Source organism: Ranitomeya variabilis, chromosome 4 (assembly GCF_051348905.1).
Source record: "Ranitomeya variabilis isolate aRanVar5 chromosome 4, aRanVar5.hap1, whole genome shotgun sequence".
In the NCBI taxonomy this organism is placed as follows: domain Eukaryota; kingdom Metazoa; phylum Chordata; class Amphibia; order Anura; family Dendrobatidae; genus Ranitomeya; species Ranitomeya variabilis.
The window spans coordinates 604,084,575-604,108,141 of NC_135235.1; the positions used below are offsets into that span (position 1 = coordinate 604,084,575).

General features: G+C 42.4%; 1 protein-coding gene across 1 annotated transcript in view; it reads right to left on the reverse strand.

The window, feature by feature from the left end:
* The window catches only part of B4GALT5 (beta-1,4-galactosyltransferase 5), a 103,092-nt gene that overhangs the window by 44,007 nt on the left and 35,518 nt on the right, over positions 1 to 23,567 (reverse strand).

The window sequence follows — 23,567 nt, forward strand, 5'->3', positions numbered from 1 at the left end:
CTTTCGGAGCATCTTTACAACATGAATGATCCTGTGATTTTATAGTCTTGTAATTCTTCTAAAGAGTAATTTTGTGCTAAGTTGTGGGCAGTCAAGACAGAAATTTGCTCCTAGTACAAAAGTTAAGTTTACACCTAACAATAACAACAATTAGTAGCCAATGGTCCCAGGAAACTGTTGCCAGAATTAAAGGTCCTTAAACCACTACTAACCTAAGGTCATGTTCACACATGGCGTTTTTTTGGAATATTTTTCTGATAAGAAACAAAGCTGGATTTTACAGTGCCAGCAAAAACTTTGAGATTTCAGAAATCTCATACACATGCAGCTTTAATTTTCCTGACTGTATTGGAGTATGGCAGCATTTTTAAAAATATAAAGCATGTCAATTCTTTAAGGGTTTTTGGATCATTTTTTTAATCTTTGAAAGGAAAAACTGGGAAAAAAAAGTAAAAATTGCAGCAAAAAATTTGAGCTACGTTTTTGTTGACTAACTTTATTAAAACGCACTATAGACAAATCACACATGTAATCTGGTTGGAAAACGCAGCAAAAAAACTAGGCTATTTGTTACTTTTATACAGTATCTTTCTGCCAAGAGTAAAGGTTTTGGCTGTAGAAAAAAAATGTAGCAATGCTGCATAAATGGCATGTGTGAACATACCCTAAGTGATTGGGAGAACTTAATATGCATTTATGGTGGTATCACTGATCTACAGACTCAGGTCTGAACGAAGCCAATCACGTGAAATCTCTACAATTTTTTTACATAAAAATAGTCAACAGTAAGAAAAAAAACTTTCAGAATTTATAGTTTTGTGCTTTTACATCAGGAGATTACCCAAAAAAATAGAAAAATAGTTTTAAACATTCTTAAAGTACATTACGATTCTGACCAAAAAAGTGGATCTTTGAGCTGGTTTCCAATGGCTAAACTAAGATGTAGAGTATATATGCAGAGGGACAAATCAGACAGGGAGTTAGCGGTTCCTTACCCATGGGTCTATTATTTGGGAGCCCAGGTTCAATATTTTAGAGGATGGGAGGATACAGGTAAAAATGTGTTAAAGGATCTCTTGCAGGGGGAGTAAATAGCCGATCTTTACATGAAGCACTAGAGGGTAACAAATTCAAATCTTCTCCAAAAAAAGTCCCACATTATTGTTAATGCATAAAATATGGTGGAAAATAAGAGATTTGCAACTAATAGAGAGTTGTGCACAATTTACATCAATATGGGACACCCCATGGTTAGTTAATCTGAGAAGTTTGGTGGGTTTTGGAAATTGGAGGGAGAAGGGGGTGGGCAGGGTATCCCAGCTATGTCATGCATTCAATGCGGACTTTACGGAGAGTGGTTTGAAAGTCTATGTACCAAATACAGTTATACAGTTAATTAGTAGATCAAATAGATCATCTGGGATAATACCGCGGCTATATAGATCTTTATTAACATTAGTGCTAAGCAAACATCCAATTCATAGTAAAGGGAGGTGGGAGGCAGAGATCGGCCCAGTAGAAGAAGGTCAATTAATAGAGATATTGGAAAGGGTACCTCAACTCTCTGTTAGTGAAGTGCATAGACTTTCTCAACTTTAATACATAAGGTGTATAGAACACCGGAGTTTATGTGTAGGATTGGGGCCAGAGCAGTCGCATGCTGTCCTAGGTGTGGAGTGGAGCCGGCTACTCTACTTCATATGATGTGGTCATGTCCTAAACTGGAGGGATAATGGAGGAAAGTACTAGGATTAATTAGACGAGTGTTTAAGGAGGTGTTGGAAACTACGCCCTTAGTTTGTGTGCTGGGGTATGTGGAAGATCTACAGACAACTGAGCTGGGTAAAATAGCTATAGCACGAATGCTATTTAGCAAGGAAACTAATAGCGCAACACTGGTTGAATACTGAGAGCCCAACAAAAAAGGAATATATTAACAAAATAAACTGGTTTATAAGTTTGAAAAAAGGTGTGAACAAAAAAAGAGGCAATATTAATAAATTTGAACAACTTTGGGCTGCCTGGATGGATGAACCAGTGCTCCCGTGGAGGGAATTAGTGAGATATAGATTGGGCTTGATTTAATAAAGAGGATTACGAGAGATATGATCCATGTTTACCCATGAGCAATAATGATTGCATGGCTAGAAGCTCCAAAACGAGATGTTTTCTTTGTAGGCATTACAGTGGTGATGACTGTATGTTTTGCCCCTTTTTTTTTTTTTGTAGCATGGGAATTTTTGTTTTTAATTTAATTTAGTCTTTCCCTTTCCATGTCCCATCCCCCCCCCCCCCCCCCCCTTCCCAGTTGTTCTTAATTTTCTGTGTTTACCCGAAGCGGGTAATATCTTTGTGTAAAAATTGTTGGAAAACTTCAATAAAGATTACTTTATTAAAAAAGATGTAAAGTATAAGGAATCTCCCTCTTCACCCTTCTTACGAGTATATGTGTATAGACTTTCTGGTGAGATACCCAGGATGCAGTCCCAAGCATAGTCACTTATTAGTAGGCCTGTGGAGTCGGAATCGGAGTCGTGGAGTTGGTGTTCATTTTGGTGGAGTTGGTATAAAATGGACCGACTTATAAAATGTTTAATAAATTGGGTTCAGTAGTTCAGTGCAGGATGTGCTGTAATTTTTATCATAATAATTTAAGAAAGTTCTGAAATGATCTAAGGATCTCAGCTTTTAGTTGAGATGAATCTGTGCAGCACTTTATGTACATGATCAGAAGTGAGGCAGTCCTGTGGAGTCAGAGTTGGGGGTCAGGAAATTGAGGAGTCGGAGGTTTGGCTTATTAGCTGTCTGAGACACATGTGATTATAAAGTTGTGTATACGAGTCATTTTTTTGCCACTGATTCCATCAATAATCTCTATCAGCTTCCATTGTATAATTCAAAGAACGTCTAGCTGGCTTCTGCAGAGTCCCTACTGAGCTATGTTCACCACCAGCTACAAACTAGATGAGTAAATCATGTCCTTCATCATTTTGATACTCCAGCAGAAATGTTACAGACATTTTATGCTATCTGAAAATGGTAAAATAAGTTTGGCTTCCCTAAAATCATAAGTTCTAATCCTCAATGACCTTGTTACATCATGTCACTTCGAGAGCTGCGTGAGGAATCACTTGTTACCTGGAGGCAATTGAGTCATGAGGGAAGAACTGGCTAGAAATGCAAAACAAGACCCAACATCCCAAGAGGAAACCAGTTTTTGTCTTTGTAATCCCAGAGCCGTCATTACCTTCATGTTTTCCAGGATCTAGCGATAAAAATAAAACACCTCTGATAAGAAAACTCTTCACCTGTTCTATCTGACTAACTCATTTACCACTTTCATCTGAAAAGTAGAAAAACAAACTGGAGTCAGATATCTCAGGGCTTTTCATCAAGTCTCCAGTGAAAGCATCAGGTAAATATAATAGCCATTATCCTTGTCAAAAACTTTAAAAGCTAATTAGTCATGAATCAAAATTCTTCACAATTCACCTCATCCTCAAAACCCGGGCTTAAAGTCTCCCAGCCTGTTCAAAAGATATCCAAATTTAGGTCGTAAAAATAAACATTTTCATTTCTGTCATGCCACTTTGCATTCATTCCTGACAAAACACCCGAAGAGTTATTGAACTACCCCCAAAGCAATTTTGAATACGTTGAGAGGTGTGGTTTTTAAAAGGCATCACTTTTGGAGGTTTCCAATATAAGACCCGCAAAGTCAATTAAAAATTTAACAGGTCCGTAAAAAAAATCTGGTTTGTAAATTTCCTTGAAAAAATAACAAATTACTGCTACATTTTTAAACCTTCTAACAAAATGAAAGAACATTTTACAAATGGTGCTGATGTAAAGTAGATGAGGGAAATGTTATTTATTAATGTTTTGTGAGGTATAACTATCTGGTTTGAAGGGATCATCAAAGTTTGAAAATTGCTCATTTTTATTTATTTTTGTCACATTTCTGATACTTTTATAAATAAATGCAAAACTTAGCAACACTAAATTTACCTTTATTGTAAAGTATGATGTGTCATGAAAAAACAATCTCAAAATCGATAGGATTTGTTGAAGCGTTCCAGCGTTATTACTACATAAAGTGACACTGGTCAGTTTAAAAAAAAACTGGCCCAGTCACTAAGGGGTTAATATTTTGGTACTCAAACCTTATACTGGATCCGGTACTCTAGAAGAACTTTTTTTTTTTTTTTTATTTAAATTTTTTTTGTATTACGAGTGTTACTTGTGGTTTCAGTGATAATGACTGGCAGGATAGGCTGATAACCAAACTTACCACATGCAAGCTGACGAAAAGGCTTGTGTCAGACTACTATACATTCCTAAGATCTGAGACCGAGAGGGAAGAACATTCCACAGGAATAATGAAGTGGCAGCTCAGTGACCCGTCATTAACACCTACTCTGATTCTACAAATGTTGAGGAATACGCTTAAATTTACACCGTTTACATCTTATTGGGAAATGACGTTGAAGATTATGCATAAATCCTATATCTCGCCAAGGCGCAACTTTCTTATGGGTAATATACCGAGTCCGATCTGTTCCAGGTGTGGAGAGGTCGAGGCAGACATGTTCCACTGCTTGTGGGCTTGCCCACAAATCCAACAATTTTGGCAACGCATACTTGTATTTACTCATACGCATACACCATATAGGGTGGCTCTCACTCCAGCCTGGGCTCTTTTCGGATACATTACTAATGAAGGGGCTGTGATCCCCACTTATGGTAGAAAATTCTTGTACATGATTTCGGCCTCGGCCCGGAAAACGATTTTACAAACCTGGCTGGCACCTAATGTGCCCACCCTGAGGATCTTCCTGGACAAACTCTCCTTCCTATTTAGGATGGATTGGGTGGAAGCATCCCTTCAGAAAGAACTAAAAACCCAAAATTTTTTTGAACTATGGCAGCCACTTATACCCATTCTTCCGACGCATATACAACAGAGGCTCAAACAATGCTTCTGCACAACTACATGGTTCCTGGAACAGACGGTAGCGGGCCGGGCACCCTTGTGAGTGGTGTTGTCTCTTAAATAACACATTGGGCGAAGTGCGGAGCCGTGTGTTTCCCCCTCCCCCCTCCCTTCGACTTTCCCTAGTCTGTCTGTTGACCCCTCCCCCCTTTTTTTTTTTTGTTGTTCTTCATTTTCTCTTTGGCTATAACTTCCCCTCTTTCACCATTTAGGGTTATCTAGTTACAGAATGGTAGTCCACTCGTATTGTATTTCCATGTTGAATTCTATGCTTTATCTTGATTGAGAGGTATTTTGCCTTTAATTTGCAAACTGGAACGCTAAATTAGTTACCGTCTTTAATAATGGGCTTCTGTAATACCGGAAAGAGGGAAATAATCCCGTGTACCTATGTTTGCATATTGATATGTTAATGTTGAAAATGTTTAATTGAAAATGTTTAATAAAAACAGTTTGGAAAAAAAATTTTTTTGTATTTAATTTACAGAGGCACTGACCACAATCAGTCTTTTTCGTCGACTTCTACTACAGTATTATGCATTGGGACATTTATGCACATTTTATCTAAATGCCATATTTTGTCAATTTTCATTCAATAGTTCATTCATCTGTTGTGTTCTAACCCTTCTGAGGCCTGCATCCCATTCCTATGTCTGTAAATATCTGGTATTTAATGGTATATATTTAATTATTTAATCCATGATATTGTGGTCTCACTTACTTTTACAGTTTATGATCCATGTTGGCCTGCAAGATTGCTTGTATGTCTCTGCATTTTATTGCCTCCTGCTGTCTTATGTTAGTTGATAGATTGCTAATGAGTTAAATTAGTGTTAGAGCTAAGACATGGGCAGACATACCGCCGGTTCAACCGCTACAGCGGGGCTCGGAAGCTCCAGGGGGCCCCTGCAGGCAGGGTCGGCGTTGGGGGCAGGCAGCTGCCTAGGGCCCCGCTCCCCCAGGGGCCCCAGCTAATGGCACATCACGCAGCTGCTATGGGGCCCCTGTGAGGCAGGGGGGCCCGCCTGCCGCCAGCACAGACTCCCCCGCCGCATTGAACTATACCGGCGTCTGCCAGTACAGTTCAAAGCAATGATGGAGGAGAGAGCGTCAAATGATCCCATCATTCCCTGCTCTGCCTCTGATACTGCGGGTGCGCAATGACGTCATCGCGCACTCACTGTGTGTCGGGAAGTGCAGACTCGGAGACAGGAGGAGGGAGCAGCGTGGGCACGAGGACAGGTGAGGACTTTTTTTTACTATAACAGGAAGATGCGGGCTGTGCTATATACTGGTACGTGGGCTGTGTTATACTACGTGGCTGTTCTATTTACTACGTGGCTGTACTATATACTACGTGGGCTGTGTTATACTATGTGGGCTGTGTTATACTAAGTGGCTGTGCTATATAGTAAGTGGCTGTGCTATATAGTAAGTGGCTGTGCTATATAGTAAGTGGGCTGTGCTATACTACGTGGCTGTTCTATTTACTACGTGGCTGTGCTATATACTACGTGGGCTGTGTTATACTATGTAGCTGTGTTTACTATGTGGCTGTGTTATATACTACGAGGGCTTTGCTATATACTAGTACGTGGGCTGTGCTATATACTACGTGGGCTGTGTTAAATACTATGTGGGCCATGATATATGCTACATGGGCTGTGTTATATACTACATGTGCTGTGCTATATACTATGTGGCAGTGCTATATACTACTTGGGCTGTGTTATATACTACGTGGGCTGTTCTATATACTAGGTGGGCTGTTCTATATACTAGGTGGGCTGTGCTATATACTACGTGGGCTGTGCTATATGCTACGTGGACCATGTTATATACTATGTGGTTGTGCTATATACTGTACTAAAGGGTTGTATATTATATTCTATGGGGAGGCTGTGTTATATACTACGTGAGCTGTGTTAAATGCTATATGCTACATGGGCTGTGCTATATACTATGGGGGGTATATTATATTCTATGGGGAGGCTATGTTATATATTATGGGGGATATATTATATTCTAAGGGGGAGGCTGTGTTATATTTTATGGGGAGTACATTATATTCTATGGGGGAGACTGTGTAAGGATTACGGACTTTCCTTGTGCCTGTTCGCCCTGATCCAAGATGGAGTCTTTGATCTTGCCCAGTCATGGAATTTCCTGTCTGTCCTGATTATTGAAGTCCGAGTCATGTGTTTTCCAGTGCCTGAGTATTTTGTGCTGCTGGCTCCTGAGCGTCTGCCTGTGGTCTGGTGAACTCCCTGCTTCTGCTGCTCACTACTCGGTGGTCTGCCTCGCCCCTTTCAGATGCCTCTTACCTCTGGAACTGCTGTGACGGGCAGTACACTAGTGGAAGGATTACCCTTGTTTGCTTGTCAGCTGCCTCTCACCTCTGGAACACACGGTCAGCCTGTAACAAACTCTCATACATCTATGACTTTTTCTTTTCAAATTTCCTTAACCTTCTGTTTCTTACTGAAATCTGGATCCAGCAGTCAAACACCACCACCGCTGCTGCACTCTCATTTGGTGGCCTACAGTTTTCATATACCGCCAGACCTAACAACAGACCAGGTGGAGGTGTTGGTCTGTTCCTCTTATCAAAATGTACTTTTCAGGTTGTCCTCCCCATTACCCTCACTTTTCTTCCCTTGTTTTGAGGTCCACGCTGTCAGACTCTACAGGCCCTACTCCCTGCGAGTGGCAGTTATGTACTGCCCCTTCAGTCAGTTCCTGGATCACTTTGACACCTGGCTCCCACAATTCCTATCCTGTGACATCCTCACCCTTATCATGGGGAACTCCAACATTCCCATTGGTGATCCCCTTTCTCCATTTGCCACTCACTTTTTATCTCTAACTTCCTCCTTTAGCCTTTTACAGCTTACTAACTCTCCTACACATAAAGACGGGAATACTCTGTACCTGATCTTTTCCCCACTCTGCTCAGTGCATGATTTTACTAACTCCCCTCTCCTGCTCTCTGACCACAATCTTCTTTCTTATTCTGTCAAGAACTGTTGCATCACTCAGGACATCCCCACTTACCACACATATAGGAATATACGTGCCATTAAAGGGAACCTGCCAGCAGAATTGTACAGACAGTATCAGGTCGGCGCCGTTATACTGATTAAAATGATACCTTGGTTGATGAAATCTGTCTTGTGGTTGTTATTTAAAGGGAACCAGTCACCTGAACTTGGCGGGACATTTTTGCGGTCATATGGGCGGGGTTTTCGGGTGTTTGATTCACCCTTTCCTTACCCGCTGGCTGCATGCTGGCTGCAATATTGGATTGAAGTTCATGCTGTGTCCTCCGTAGTACACGCCTGCGCAAGGCAAGATTGCCTTGCGCAGGCGTGTACTACGGAGGACACAGGATGAACTTCAATCCAATATTGCAGCCAGCATGCAGCCAGCGGGTAAGGAAAGGGTGAATCAAACACCCGAAAACCCCGCCCATATGACCGCAAAAATGTCCCGCCAAATTCAGGTGACAGGTTCCCTTTAATCTATTTTCAGCTTTTAGTTAATAATATGCCTGTGCCCTGGGGCAGGCCTAGAGGGGGGTTCTTTATGTGGTGCTCTGATTAGGTATTCATAATGCAGACTGCTGACGGGTCACTTTAATCAGTATAATGGCGTCGAGCTGATACTGTGTGTAGGTTACTGTGCACAAACCTGCTGACAAGTACCTTTTAACACCCAGAAACTAACAAATAATTTTCAGTCATCATTGGCCCCAATCTGCTCCCTCTCATTTCCTGATTCTACACCGAAACATTATAATGAAACATTGATAAGTGCCCTGGATGACGCTTCATCTCCTACACATAGAGCACCTCAACACAGACGGCGACAAACCTTGCACACGCTGCAAACACATTTTCTCCAGCGGTCCTCCAAGTGCGCCAAACGTCTGTAGAGAAAATCCAATCTGGCTGAAGATTTCATCCATTACAAATTTATACTTAAAACATACAACTGTGGCCTTCACCTCTCCACACAAACCTACACCCTCATAATCGCACTATCCAATAATTCTAAACGACTATTTGACACTTCTCATTCTCTCCTCAATCCAAGAATGCAGCCCCCCCATCTCCGACCTCAGCACTGATTATCCGGCCAATTATTTAAAAGAAAAAATGTTCCACATCAGACAGGACATTTTCTTACAATCCCCTAATGCTATGCATTGTCCTACCTACTGCACTGCACGTAGCTCCCTTTCTGTCTTTGAAATGGTCACTGAAGAAAAAGTAAACAGACTCTTGTCATCTTCTCGCCCTACTACCTGCAGCAGTGACCCTATTCCCTCACATCTCCTCCAGTCCCTTTTCCCGGCCACTCACCCAACTAAAATATTTAATCCCTCTCATTTGGTATCTTTCCCTCCTCATTTAAACACACTTGCGTACACCTATTACTTAAAAAACCATCCCTCGACCACAACTGTGCTTCTAAGTATAGACCTGTCACTAATCTTCCCTTCATATCTAAACTCCTGGAACGCTTGGTCCACTCCTGTCTAATCCGCTATATTTCAGGTAATTCTCTTCTTGACCCTTTACAATATGGTTTTCGCTCTTTACACTCAACTGAAACTGCCCTCACTGAAATCTCTAATGATCTACAAACAGCTATATCTAACGGTCACTGCTCCCTGCTGATTCTCCTGGATCTCACTACAGCATTTGACAGTGTGGATCACCAGCTCCTCCTCATTATACTCCCCTCTACCATTCTCTCCTGGTTCTCCTCCTACCTCTCTGACCTCGCCTTTACTGTGTCTTTTGCTGGCTCTTCTTCCTCTCCTATTCCCCTTACTGTTGGCATTCCTCAAGGATCAGTCCTAGGCCCCCTCCTTTTCTCTCTATATACTGCCCCTATTGGACAAACCATTTGGTTTTCAGTAGCATCTCTATGTGGATGATACCCAATTATACACATCGTCTCCTGGCATCACCCCTGCAATTACTACAAAATACCAATGATTGTCTTTCCTCTGTCTCTAACATTAGGTCCTCCCTTTATCTAAAACTGATTTTGTCAAAAACTTAACTCCTTGTCTTCCTCCCTCCAGTAATCTACCTATGCCCGATATTGTTATTTCCATGTGTGGTTCTACCATTACTCCCCAGCAACATGCCCACTGTCTTGTGGTCACTCTTGATTCAGATCTTTCCTTCACCCACAACATCCATTCACTCACTTGCTCTTGTTACCTGCACCACAAAAATACTTCTAGAATTAGATCTTTTCTTACCTTTGACTTGGCAAAAGCTCTTACTGTAGCTGTTATGCATTCTCGTGTGGACGATTTCAACTCTCTACTGATCGGTCTCCCTCTTACTAAACTCTTCCCTCTCCAATCCATCTTTAAAGCAGAAGCCAGGACAATATTCTTTTCCAACAGATACACCGATGCCTCCCCCCCTGTGCCAGTCACTACCCTGGCTGCCCATCCGCTACAAAGTTCAATATAAACTTACCAATCTCACCCACAAAGCATTCCATGTATCAGCATCACCCTACATACAGTTAGGTCCATATATATTTGGACAGAGACAACATTTTTCTAATTTTGGTTATAGACATTACCACAATGAATTTTAAACAAAACAATTCAGATGCAGTTGAAGTTCAGACTTTCAGCTTTCATTTGAGGGTATCCACATTAAAATTGGATGAAGGGTTTAGGAGTTTCAGCTCCTTAACATGTGCCACCCTGTTCTTAAAGGGACCAAAAGTAATTGGACAGATTCAATAATTTTAAATAAAATATTAATTTTTAGTACTTGGTTGAAAACCCTTTGTTGGCAATGACTGCCTGAAGTCTTGAACTCATGGACATCACCAGACACTGTGTTTCCTCCTTTTTGATGCTCTGCCAGGCCTGCGGTGGTTTTCAGTTGTTGTTTGTTTGTGGGCCTTTCTGTCTGAAGTTTAGTCTTTAACAAGTGAAATGCATGCTCAATTGGGTTGAGATCAGGTGACTGACTTGGCCATTCAAGAATATTCCACTTCTTTGCTTTAATAAACCCCTGGGTTGCTTTGGCTTTATGTTTTGGCTCATTGTCCATCTGTAGTATGATACGACGACCAATCAGTTTGGCTGCATTTGGCTGGATCTGAGCACACAGTATGTCTCTGAATACCTCAGAATTCATTCGGCTGCTTCTGTCCTGTGTCACATCATCAATAAACACTAGTGACCCAGTGCCACTGGCAGCCATGCATGCCCAAGCCATCACACTGCCTCCGCTGTGTTTTACAGATGATGTGGTATGCTTTGGATCATGAGCTGTACCACGCCTTCGCCATACTTTTCTCTTTCCATCATTCTGGTAGAGGTTGATCTTGGTTTCATCTGTCCAAAGAATGTTCTTCCAGAACTGTGCTGGCTTTTTTAGATGTTTTTTAGCAAAGCCAGTCTAGCCTTTTTATTCTTGATGCTTATGAGTGGCTTGCACCATGCAGTGGACCCTCTGTATTTACTTTCATGCAGTCTTCTCTTTATGGTAGATTTGGATATTGATACGCCTACCTCCTGGAGAGTGTTGTTCACTTGGTTGGCTGTTGTGAAGGGGTTTCTCTTCACCATGGAAATTATTCTGCGATCATCCACCACTGTTGTCTTCTGTGGGCGCCCAGGTCTTTTTGCATTGATGAGTTCCCCAGTGCTTTCTTTCTTTCTCAGGATGTACGAAACTGTAGATTTTGCCACTCCTAATATTGTAGCAATTTCTCAGATAGTTTTTTTCTGTTTTCGCGGCTTAAGGATGGCTTGTTTCACCTGCATGGAGAGCTCCTTTGACCACATGTTCACTTCACAGCAAAACCTTCCAAATGCAAGCACCACACCTCAAATCAACTCCAGGCCTTTTATCACCTTAATTGAGAATTACATAACGAAGGGATTGCCCACACCTGTCCATGAAATAGCCTTGGTCAATTGTCCAATTACTTTTGATCCCTTTAAAAACAGGGTGGCACATGTTGAGGAGCTCAAACTCCTAAACCCTTCATCCAATTTTAATGTGGATACCCTCAAATGAAAGCTGAAAGTCTGAACTTCAACTGCATCTGAATTGTTTTTTTTTAAATCCATTGTGGTAATGTCTATAACCAAAATTAGAAAAATGTTGTCTCTGTCCAAATATATATGGACCTAACTGTACATCTCCTCCCTCATTTCAGTCTGCTACCCTACCCGTGCTCTCCGTTCTTCTAATTACCTCAGACTAAGGGTACCGTCTCACAGTGGCACTTTTGTCGCTACGACGGTACGATCCGTGACGTTCCAGCGATATCCATACGATATCGCTGTGTCTGACACGCAGCAGCGATCAGGGATCCTGCTGAGAATCGTACGTCGTAGCAGATCGTTTGGAACTTTCTTTCGTCGCTGGATCTCCCGCTGTCATCGCTGGATCGTTGTGTGTGACAGCGATCCAGCGATGCGTTCGCTTGTAACCAGGGTAAACATCGGGTTACTAAGCGCAGGGCCGCGCTTAGTAACCCGATGTTTACCGTGGTTACCAGCGTAAAAGTAAAAAAAAAAAAAAACGTACATACTCACATTCCGGTGTCCTTCAGGTCCCTTGCCGTCTGCTTCCCGCTCTGTCTGACTGCCGGCCGGAAAGTGAGAGCAGATCACAGCGGTGACGTCGCCGCTGTGATCTGCTTTCACTTTACGGCAGCAGTCAGTCAGAGCGGGAAGCAGACTGCGAGGGACCTGGCGGACACCGGAATGTGAGTATGTACGGTTTTGGTTTTTTTACTTTTACGCTGGTAACCACGGTAAACATCGGGTTACTAAGCGCGGCCCTGCGCTTAGTAACCCGATGTTTACCCTGGTTCCCCGGGACCTCGGCATCGTTGGTCGCTGGAGAGCGGTCTGTGTGACAGCTCTCCAGCGACCACACAACGACTTACCAACGATCATGGCCAGGTCGTATCGCTGGTCGTAATCGTTGGTAAATTGTTATGTGAGACGGTACCCTAACATCCTCAATAATCTGAACCTCCCGTCTCCAAGACTTCTTGCATGCTTTGACAATCCTTTGGAATGCACTACCGAGGACAATTTGATTAATCCCAAATATCCACAGATCTAAGTGTAGCCTAAAATACATTTCTTTAGACTGGCATATCACCGCACCACACTTATCTAAGTATCCCTGTTTTGCCCATACAAAAATTTCCTCAAAATCAGGGCCCTCTTAGCATGTGTTTACACACCCTCCACTCACTTATTAGCTCTCTGTGTCAGTACTTGTACATACAGAGTTGTGAATCCCCCTATGTATTTTTATCAGGCTGGACCATACAATACAACCATTTTTTACCATTCTCCTTACGTGTCTCCAAGATTTCCTCATAGATCATAAGCTTGCAAGCAGGGCCCTCACTTCTTTTGGTATCTATTGATTTATATGTTATTCTGTAAAGTCTTTATTGTCTGTACAAGTCCCCTCGAAGATATAAAGTGCTGCGGAATATGTTGGCACTATAGAACTAAAAATTATTTTTATTATTCTGTCCAGTTTCTCCTTTCTTGATTTCCTCATCATGGACATGTTCATAAAAGTTTAATTAAAATTCATAAGTCATCTGTTATTTGTGATGTTTTCAGTAGCCACTCTACTCTGTTGATCCACTTAGGTGGACAGTAATGGAGGTCTGGCAATTTTGCAGTCTTTGCTCTGTTTTCAGGTAGCTTCCATGAGACACGCACAGATCTGATCTTTTACACAAAATTTCCATACCGTTTAGCCTCCTTTGGAAGATAAACCTCACATACTGATAGGATGTGAATAGGTTGAAACTTGAGGTAGCACCTCCATCTCACTCATCTGCATTATATAATGTTCACAAAGACCTATTATGGTCGAAACGTTGCATGATGGCAGAATAAAGCTCTATTATGGGATGCTGTTCCTTTTTTGTACTGGACTGTGCCTTCTCTCCAACTGGGCCATTGGATTGGAACGTGCATTCCTGCGTTGAAGTGCTGTTGGCTACAATTTATTTCTATTTACCCATCCAAGAGGTCACAAAAGATCCTACAACAAATCCAAAGAACTGCAGGCCTCACTTGCCTCTGTTAAGGTCAGTGTTTATGACTCCACAATAAGTAAGAGACTGGGCAAAAATGGCCTGCATGGAAGAGTTCCAAGACAAAACCACTGATGAGTAATAAGAACATAAAGACTTGTCTCAGTTTTGCCAGAAAACATATTGATTATCCCCAAGACTTTTGGGAGAATACTCTGTCGACTGATGAGGCAAAAGTTTAACTTTTTGGAAGGTGTATGTCCCACTACATCTGGAGTAGAAGTAACACAGCATTTCAGAAAAGGAATATGGTGGTGGTAGTGTGATAGTTTGGGGCTGTTTGGCTGCTTCACGACCTGGAAGATTTGCTGTGGTAAATGATACCATGAATTCTGCTGTCTACCAAAAAAATAAAGTCTGGCCATTTGTTCCTGACCTCAAGCTGAAGCACACTTGGGTTATGCAGCAGGACAATGATCCAAAATACACCAGCAAGTACACCTCTGAATGGTTTAGAAAAACAAAATTAAGATTTTGGAGTGGCCTAGTCAAAGTCCTGACTTTAATCCAATTGAGATGCTGTGGCATGACCTTAAAAAGGAGTTCATGCTCGGAAATCCTCCAATGTAGCTGAATTGCAACAATTCTGCAAAGATGAGTGGGCCAAAATTCCTCCAGAGCGTTGTAAAAGAGTTATTGCCAGTTATCGCAAATGCTTGAATGCAGTTGTTGTTGCTAAGGGTAGCCCAACCAGTTATTAAATTTAGAGGACCCTTAATAATAAAAACCTTATTTTAACCCCTTAACCCCCAAGGGTGGTTGCAAGTTAATGACCAGGCCAATTTTTACAATTCTGACCACTGTCCCTTTATGAGGTAATAACTCTGGAACGCTTACATGGATCCCGGGGATTCTGACAGTTTTCTCGTGACATATTGTACTTCATGTTAGTGGTAACATTTATTTGATATGACTTGCGTTTATTTGTGAAAAAAAAAAAAAAGTGGAAATTTGGCAAAAATTTTGCAATTTTCCACATTTTGAATTTTCATGACCGTAAAGAACAGAGATATGTTACACAAAATACTTAATAAGTAACATTTCCCACACCTCTACTTTACATCAGCACAATTTTGGAACCAAAATTATTTTGGTTAGGAAGTTATAAGGGTTAAAAGTTGACCAATGATTTCTCATTTTTACAACACCATTTTTTTAAGGGACCACATTACATTTGAAGTCACTTTGAGGGGTCTATATGATAGAAAATACCCAAAAGTGACACCATTCTAAAAGTTGTACCACTCAAGGTGCTCAAAACCACATTCAAGAAATCTATTAACCCTTCAGGTGAGTCACAGGAATTTTTCGAATGTTTTAAAAAAAATGAACATTTAACTTTTTTTTTTTTTTACACAAAAAATGTACTTCAGATCCAATTTTTTAAATTTTACCAAGGGTAATAGGAGAAATTGGACCTCAAAAGTGGTTGTTCAATTTTTCCTGAGTACGCCGATACCCCATATGTGGGGGGGAGGAACCACTGTTTGGGCGCATGGAAGAGCTCGGAAGGGAAGGAGCACCGTTTGACTTTTTCAAACTAAAATTGGTTGGAATTGAGATCGGACGCCATGACGCGTTTGGCGAGCCCCTGATGTGCCTAAACAGTGGAAACCCCCCACAACTGACCTCATTTTGGAAACTAAACCCCCTAATGAACTTATCTAGATATGTGGTGAGCACTTTGAACCCCCAAGTGCTTCGCAGAAGTTTATAACGTAGAGTCGTAAAAATAAAAAATCATTTTTTTCACAAAAATGATCTTTTCTCCTCCAATTTTTTATTTGAACAAGGGTGGCAGGAGAAATTGGACCCCAAAAGTTGTTGTCCAATTTGTCCCGAGTATGCCGATACCCTATGTGTGGGGGTAATTCACTATTTGGGTGCACAGCAGAGCTCGGAAGGGAAGGAGCACCGTTTGACTTTTTCAACGCAGAATTGGCTGGAATTGAGATCAGACGCCATGTCGCATTTGGAGAGCCCGTGATGTGCCTAAACAGTGGAATCCCCCCAATTCTAACTCCAAACCTAACCCCAACACACCCTTAACCCTAATCCCAGCCCTAACCATAACCCTAACCACAAACCTAACTCTAACACACCCCTAACCCTTATCCCAACCCTATCCCTAATCCAAACTCTAACCCTAACTTTAGCCCCAACCCTAACCCTAACTTTAGTCCCAACCCTAACGGGAAACTGGAATTACACTTTTTTTATTTATTTTTCCATAACTAAGGGGTGATGAAGGGGGTTTGATTTACTATTTATAGCAGGTTTTTATAGCGGGTTTTTTATGTTTGGCCGCTGTCACACGCTAAAAGATGATTTTTATTGCAAAAAATAGTTTTTGCACCACCACATTTTGAGAGCTATAATATTTCCATGTTTGAGAGCTGTGAGAATCAGCTGACACTCGGCCGCGCTCCCTCCGTGAGCGTGGCTGATCGCATGTGACGTACTATTCCGTCCATGGGAATTAAGTCCCAAGTCACATGGACAGAATAGTACGTCGGATGGCAGAAAGGGGTTAAAAACTGCATTCTGTGTTTACTTGTGTTATCTTTGTCTAATATTTAAGTTTGTTTGGTGATCTGAAACATTTAAGTGTGACAAACATGCAAAAGAATAGGAAATCAGGAAGGGGCAAACACTTTTTCACACCACTATACAAACAGAATAATACAGATACTCCAAATTACACCTAATATACGGGACAGGAGAAGTAATAATAATAACAATCTTTATATAGCGCTAACTTATTCCGCAGCGCTTTACAGTTTGCATACATTATCATCACTGTCCCCGATGGGGCTCACAATCTAAATTCCCTATCAGTATGTTTTTGGAGTATGGGAGGAAACCAGAGGAAACCCACGCAAGCACGGGGAGAACATCCAAACTCCTTGCAGATGTTGTCCTTGATGGGATTTGAACCCAGGACTCCAGCGCTGCAAGGCTGCTGTGCTAACCACTGAGCCACCATGAAGTGGTACTGTTCAATGTTCATATATACAGAAGAAAATGATATGGACCATGGTGTGAAACATAGGACATCCAAATGTTGGTGCACAAAATAACTTGGCAAAAGATCCTAAAAAAGGCATTGTTGAGCAGCAATTAATGATAACTATTATTGTTAGCAAAAAAACCTTTATTTTATACTGTCGAAGATTATTCATTTCCACAAACGCAGCCCAGGTACCGTGATCTCTCCACTAAAGTGAATTACCATATTTTGGGGGTGCGTCTTATAGTCAGAATATACTCACAAATAAAAAAATTATCCCGAATATGATTCCAGGGTTGGCTCCAGGTACTTGTGGGCCCCCGGACGAAAGGCCCCTTAGGCTGTGTGCACACGTAGCAGATTTTTCGCGGTTTTTTGCTATAAAAACGCGAAAAAAATGCTCACAGTAAGCATCCTATTTAATAGAATGCAATCTGCATTTTTTGTGCACATGCTGCATTTTTTTCCTGAGCGGAATCGCATTCCAGAAAAAACGCAGCATGTTCATTAAATTTGCGGAATCACGGGGATTCCGCACACCTAGGAATGCATTGATCTGCTTACTTCCCGCAGGGGGCTATGCCCACCATGTGGGCAGTAAGCAGATCATGTGTGGTTGGTACCCATGGTGGAGGAGAGGAGACTCTCCTCCACGGACTGGGCACCATATAATTGTTAAAAGAAAAAAAAATAATTAAAATTAAAAATCATGATATACTCACCTTCGATGGCCCCCGGAGTCTTCCTGCCTCGTGGCCACTTCCGTTCCTATAGATGTTGTGTGTGAAGGACCTGCGATGACGTCGCGGTCACATGACCACGATGACGTCGCGGTCACGTGACGTCATCGAAGGTCCTGCACACACACCATCTATAGGAACAGAAGCCGCTGAGGATATCGGCTGTTTGCGGAAGGTGAGTATAACCATTTTTTTAATTTTTTTAATTATTTTTAGCATTCTATCTTTTACTATTGATGCGGTATAGGCTGCATCAATAGTAAAAAGTTGGTCACACTTGTCAAACACTATGTTTGACAAGTGTGACCAACCTGTCAATCAGTTTTCCAAGCGATGCTACAGATCGCTTGGAAAACGCTAGCATTCTGCAAGCTAATTATGCTTGCAAAACGCTAGTTTTCTGCGGGAATATGCATGCTAATTCCGCATGCGATATACCCGCGGCAGGAGTTGCAGAATTGCCGCATTGTGCAACGTGTGCACTTAGCCTTATAGTCAGAATATGCTTACAAATAAAAAATTATCCAGAATATGATTCCAGGGTCGGCTCAGGTACTCGTGGTCCCCGGACGAAAGAGTCTCAGAGGGCCCCTTTAACACATACCATAATTCATGATGCACAGATACAGCAGAGAAATATAAATAAAGTACATGAGTGATATCTATTGTAAATTTTACAATAGTTCAGAAACCAGACAGTATAGTCCTCCATACAGTATTATGGGCACCACATAGTGCTCCATACAGAATAATGAACCCCATATATTGCTCCATACAGTATAATGAGCCCAATATATTGCTCCATACAGTATTACGGGCACCACATAATGTTCCATACAGAATAATGGACCCCATATATTGCTCCATACAGTATTATTGCCATCACATAGCGCTTAGATACAGAATAATGAGCCCCATATAATACTCCATACAGTATAAGGGTATGTTCACACGTTCCTGATTTCAATCCTTTTTTTTCAGGACAAAAACCGCAGCTCTTGGCAGAAAACGCAGGTGCGGTTTTTGGTGCGTTTTGGTGCGTTTTTGGTGCGTTTTTTGGTGCGTTTTTTGATGCGGTTTTTTATGCAGTTTTCTCTGCAGATTGTCTGTTTGACACAAATAAAGCTTTAACTGCAGTGGGGGAAAAAAAAAAAAAGAAATGATGTCATTTCCTTGTCCAACCCTTTTCTTCTTCCATCCTCCATTTTGGGACTAAACACCAAAATGAGTGGACGTGTTTTGAATGACAGCGCTCCGCAGAGTGCTGAGCGTAGGCCAGATCACAGCCCGCGGATCCAGCTCTATCCAGCTATTTAAGTCTACGTTCACATTTGCGGTCTGCGCCGCAGCGTCGGGTGCCGCAGCGTCGCCGCATGCGTCATGCGCCCCTATATTTAACATGAGGGCGCATGGACATGCGTCGCGCTTGCGTTTTGCGCCGCATGCGTCACTGCGGCGCACGCGTCCGGGCGCAGAGGACGCAGCAAGTTGCATTTTTGCTGCGTCCAAAATCAATCAAAAAAAGGACGCATGCGGCACAAAACGCAGCGTTGTGCATGCGTTTTGCTGCGTTTTTGTTTGCGTTGTGCGTTGCGCCGACGCTGCGGCGCACAACGCAAATGTGAACGTAGCCTAAGTGCCACGTATTTAAGTGCCACGTATCACGTATTTAAGTGCCACGTATATACGTGCCATGTATTTCAGTGCCACGTATATACGTGCCACGTATTTCAGTGCCACGTATTTAAGTGCCACGTATATACGTGCCACATATTTCAGTGCCACGTATATACGTGCCACGTATTTCAGTGCCACGTATTTAAGTGCCACGTATCACGTATTTAAGTGCCACGTATATACGTGCCACGTATTTCAGTGCCACGTATTTAAGTGCCACGTATCACGTATTTAAGTGCCACGTATATACGTGCCACGTATTTCAGTGCCACGTATATACGTGCCACGTATTTCAGTGCCACGTATATACGTGCCACGTATTTCAGTGCCACGTATTTAAGTGCCACGTATCACGTATTTAAGTGCCACGTATATACGTGCCACGTATTTCAGTGCCACGTATTTCCGTTGCACGTATTTTTGCTATTGTAAGGTGGCATTAATCCCGGTTAATAATTGAGAGGCGTCAATAAGACGCCTATCCATTATTAATGCTATCAAAGGGTTAAATGGCGGAAAAAATTGGCATGGGCTCCCGCGCAATTTTCTCCGCCAGAATGGTAAAGCCAGTGACTGAGGGCAGATATTAATAGCCAGGAGAGGGTCCATGGTTATTGGCCCCCCCCCGTGGCTACAAACATCTGCCCCCAGCCACCCCAGAAAAGGCACATCTGGAAGATGCGCCTATTCTGGCACTTGGCCACTCTCTTCCCACTCCCTGTAGCGGTGGGATATGGGGTAATGAGGGGTTAATGCCACCTTGCTATTGTAAGGTGGCATTAAGCCCGGTTAATAATGGAGAGGCGTCAATAAGACGCCTATCCATTATTAATCCAATGAAAGGGTAAAAAAAAAAAACACAAACACTAGAAAAAAAATATTTTAATGAAATAAAGACACCCACTTTTTGACCATATTTTATTGTACGCTCAATCCGTCCTGAAGACCCTCGACCTGAAAAAGATGAAAAATAAAAAAACAAATTCATACTCCCTGGCCCTGTCCGCAGAAATCCATCGAGGGTCCCACGAAGATCTTCCATGGAGAACAGACACATCCAGAGATATGTCTGCTCTCCACGGCTGCAGCAACACACTGACAGGAGCCATAGTTCCTGTCGGTGTGTCACTGCGCATGCGCGAGCGAGTTTACCGGCGGTCATTGACCCGGCACTCTCGCTTAACGGCAGTGCTGCGTGGGAAAGTTCAACGCAGCTGTACTGCCGTTAACCGAGACGCCGGAGCCATTGAACTCCGGAACAGTACGCGATACACTGCTAGGAGCTTCGCTCCTGGCAGTGTATCGCCGGAGAGCAGGGGATCGGCGTGGGACACTCGTTTTATGGATTCTGCGGACAGGGAGTATGAATTTGATTTTTTATTTTGTGATTTTTTCCTGGAGGATCGAGGGCTTCGCCTACAAGTGTGCTGTTGGTGAGTATATACTCTATGTTATGTGTTGTATGTACTGTGTGTCATGTATGTGTATTGTGTGTAGGTGTTTTGTGTAACTTTACAATTGTGCTAAGTCGCCGGACACAGGGACAACTCTCCCATCCTAATACCGGATGGGAGTAGTAGTCCCATACGGCGACTTAGCACAATGGAGGCACTATCGTCGCATGGGGACACACACGCACACACACACACACACACACACACACACACACACACACACACACATACCAAATCAATCACGATCCCCATGCGACGGTATGCCTCCGTCACTTCGGAACACACTCTGCCCACGCACTTCCGCCCACGCACTTCCGGCCGCTTCCCCGCACTTCCTGCTGCAGCGGTTCTGCACCACAAACCGCAATTAAACCCGCAGATATATTTTTGATCTGCGGGTTTTACTGCGGGTTTGACCTCACAATGGAGGTCTATGGGTGCAGAACCGCTGCAGTTTCGGACAAAGAAGTGACATGCTCCTTCTTTTTTTCCCGCAGCTATTCAGCGCGGCTTTTTTTTTTAAATTCAGGATCATGTGCACAGCGGTTCCTGTTTTCCATAGGGTACATTGTATTGTACCCTGCATGGAAAAAAGCTGCGGAACCGCAGTAAAAAACGCACTGTGTGAACATGGCCTAATGAGTAGCAACCAAAATCCCATGTACATACTTAGAGACCAGGGTGGCAGAGAATATCTGTCTGCAAACCCAAATCAAAAATCAGCTCCAAACAGTATCAGATAACAGCAGGAGGACAAAAAGAGCAAACTGATTATATCTAAAAGATATCATATCATTTTATTATATCATCGACTTTGGATGATTTCAACTTTTGTAATTTGTATACATTTTGTGATGTTATAGTTATATGCAGCCAGGTTGTTACACTTTTTTTTTTCATCCAGTTAATTGTCCTCATACATGCTCTCATGGCTGTGCGCATCTGCGACCTATTGTTTCCTGTCTGCGGGTGGGCGTCTTTACGGTGTGTGCACCGCTTGGTGGGCTCCCCCCTGGTGTGTGCGCACTTCCTGTGACGCCCTATCTGCAGTTCAGGACCTGACGGCCGCAGTGCGCATGTGCCGACTCTAGCCGTCCTGATTGGCCGTTTCAGGCCATGTGACTAAGTTCATGGGGTTATTAGAAGGTCCTGCAGGGACCTGAGACACACTCCCTTGAAAAAGCGGCCTCTACCTGCCGCGAAACGCGTGTCGGGACCCTCCATCCACCCCCCTCTTTGTTTCCACTCATCTGTTGGTAAGCGCTGCATTTCTTGCCATGCACTATTACACCTTAGATGTTAGATAGACGGGTGTAACTTTATTCCCGATCATCTGGTTCATGCATGCTGCTTCCCTGACGTCCATGTTTGGACGCACTATCTTTTCCCTGAGTTACGGTCTTTGGACCTTTATTTATCTTTCCAGGGACTGAAGTGTATATGTGTGGTGGGGATAGGTGTGGGTGGGGTTCATAACAGTCTGCATTGTTTTTTGGTGTTCTATATATTGTTGTGACATTTTACCTTTTCTATGATATAATAAAATGATATATCTTTTAGATATAATCAGTTTGCTCTTTTTGTCCTCCTGTTAACAGTATAATGAGCCACATATATTGCTCCATACAGTATAATGAGCCCCATATCAAGCTCCATAAAGAATAATAAGCCCCATATATTGCTCCATACAGTATAGTGAGCCCCATATAACGCTCCAAACAGTATAATGAGCCCTATATAATGCTCCATACAGAATGGGCCCCATATATGATGGGCCCATATAATGCTCCATATATAATGGGTCCCATATGATGCTTCAGTGTATGATGGGAACATATAATGCTCCATATAAAATCCTTCATATTTGATGGGTCCATGTAATACTCCATATATGATGCTCCAGTGTATGATGCTCCAAATATGATGGGCCCATATAATGCTCCACATATGATGGGCCCATATAATGCTCCATAAAGGAGCCCCATATATTGCTCCATACAGTATAATGAGCCCCATATAATGTTCCATACAGTATAATGAGCCTCATATATTGCTCCATATAGAATGGGCCCCATATAATGCTCCATATAGAATGGGCCCCATATATGATGCTCCAGTGTATGATTGCTCCATATAATGCTCCATATATAACGGGCCCCCTATATGATGGGCCCATATAATGCTCCATATATAATGGACCCCATAAGATGCTCCAGTGTATGATGGGCACATATAATGCTCCATATAAAATGCTCCATATATAATGGGCCCATATAATGCTCCATATATGGTGGTCCATATATGATGGTCCAGTATATGATAGTCCCCATATATGATGCTCCAATGTATGATGGGCCCATATATGATGCTACAATGTATAATGGGCCCATATTTATATGATGCTCCAGTGTATAATGGGCCCATACATGATGCTCCAGTATATGATGGTCCTCATATATTGCTTCAAACATAAAAAAATACATACTCACCATTCATTGCTCTGCTCCGGACTCCTCAGTGTCACTGTCTTCCGGCTCTCTGCTCTGTGACAGCTCAGGCAG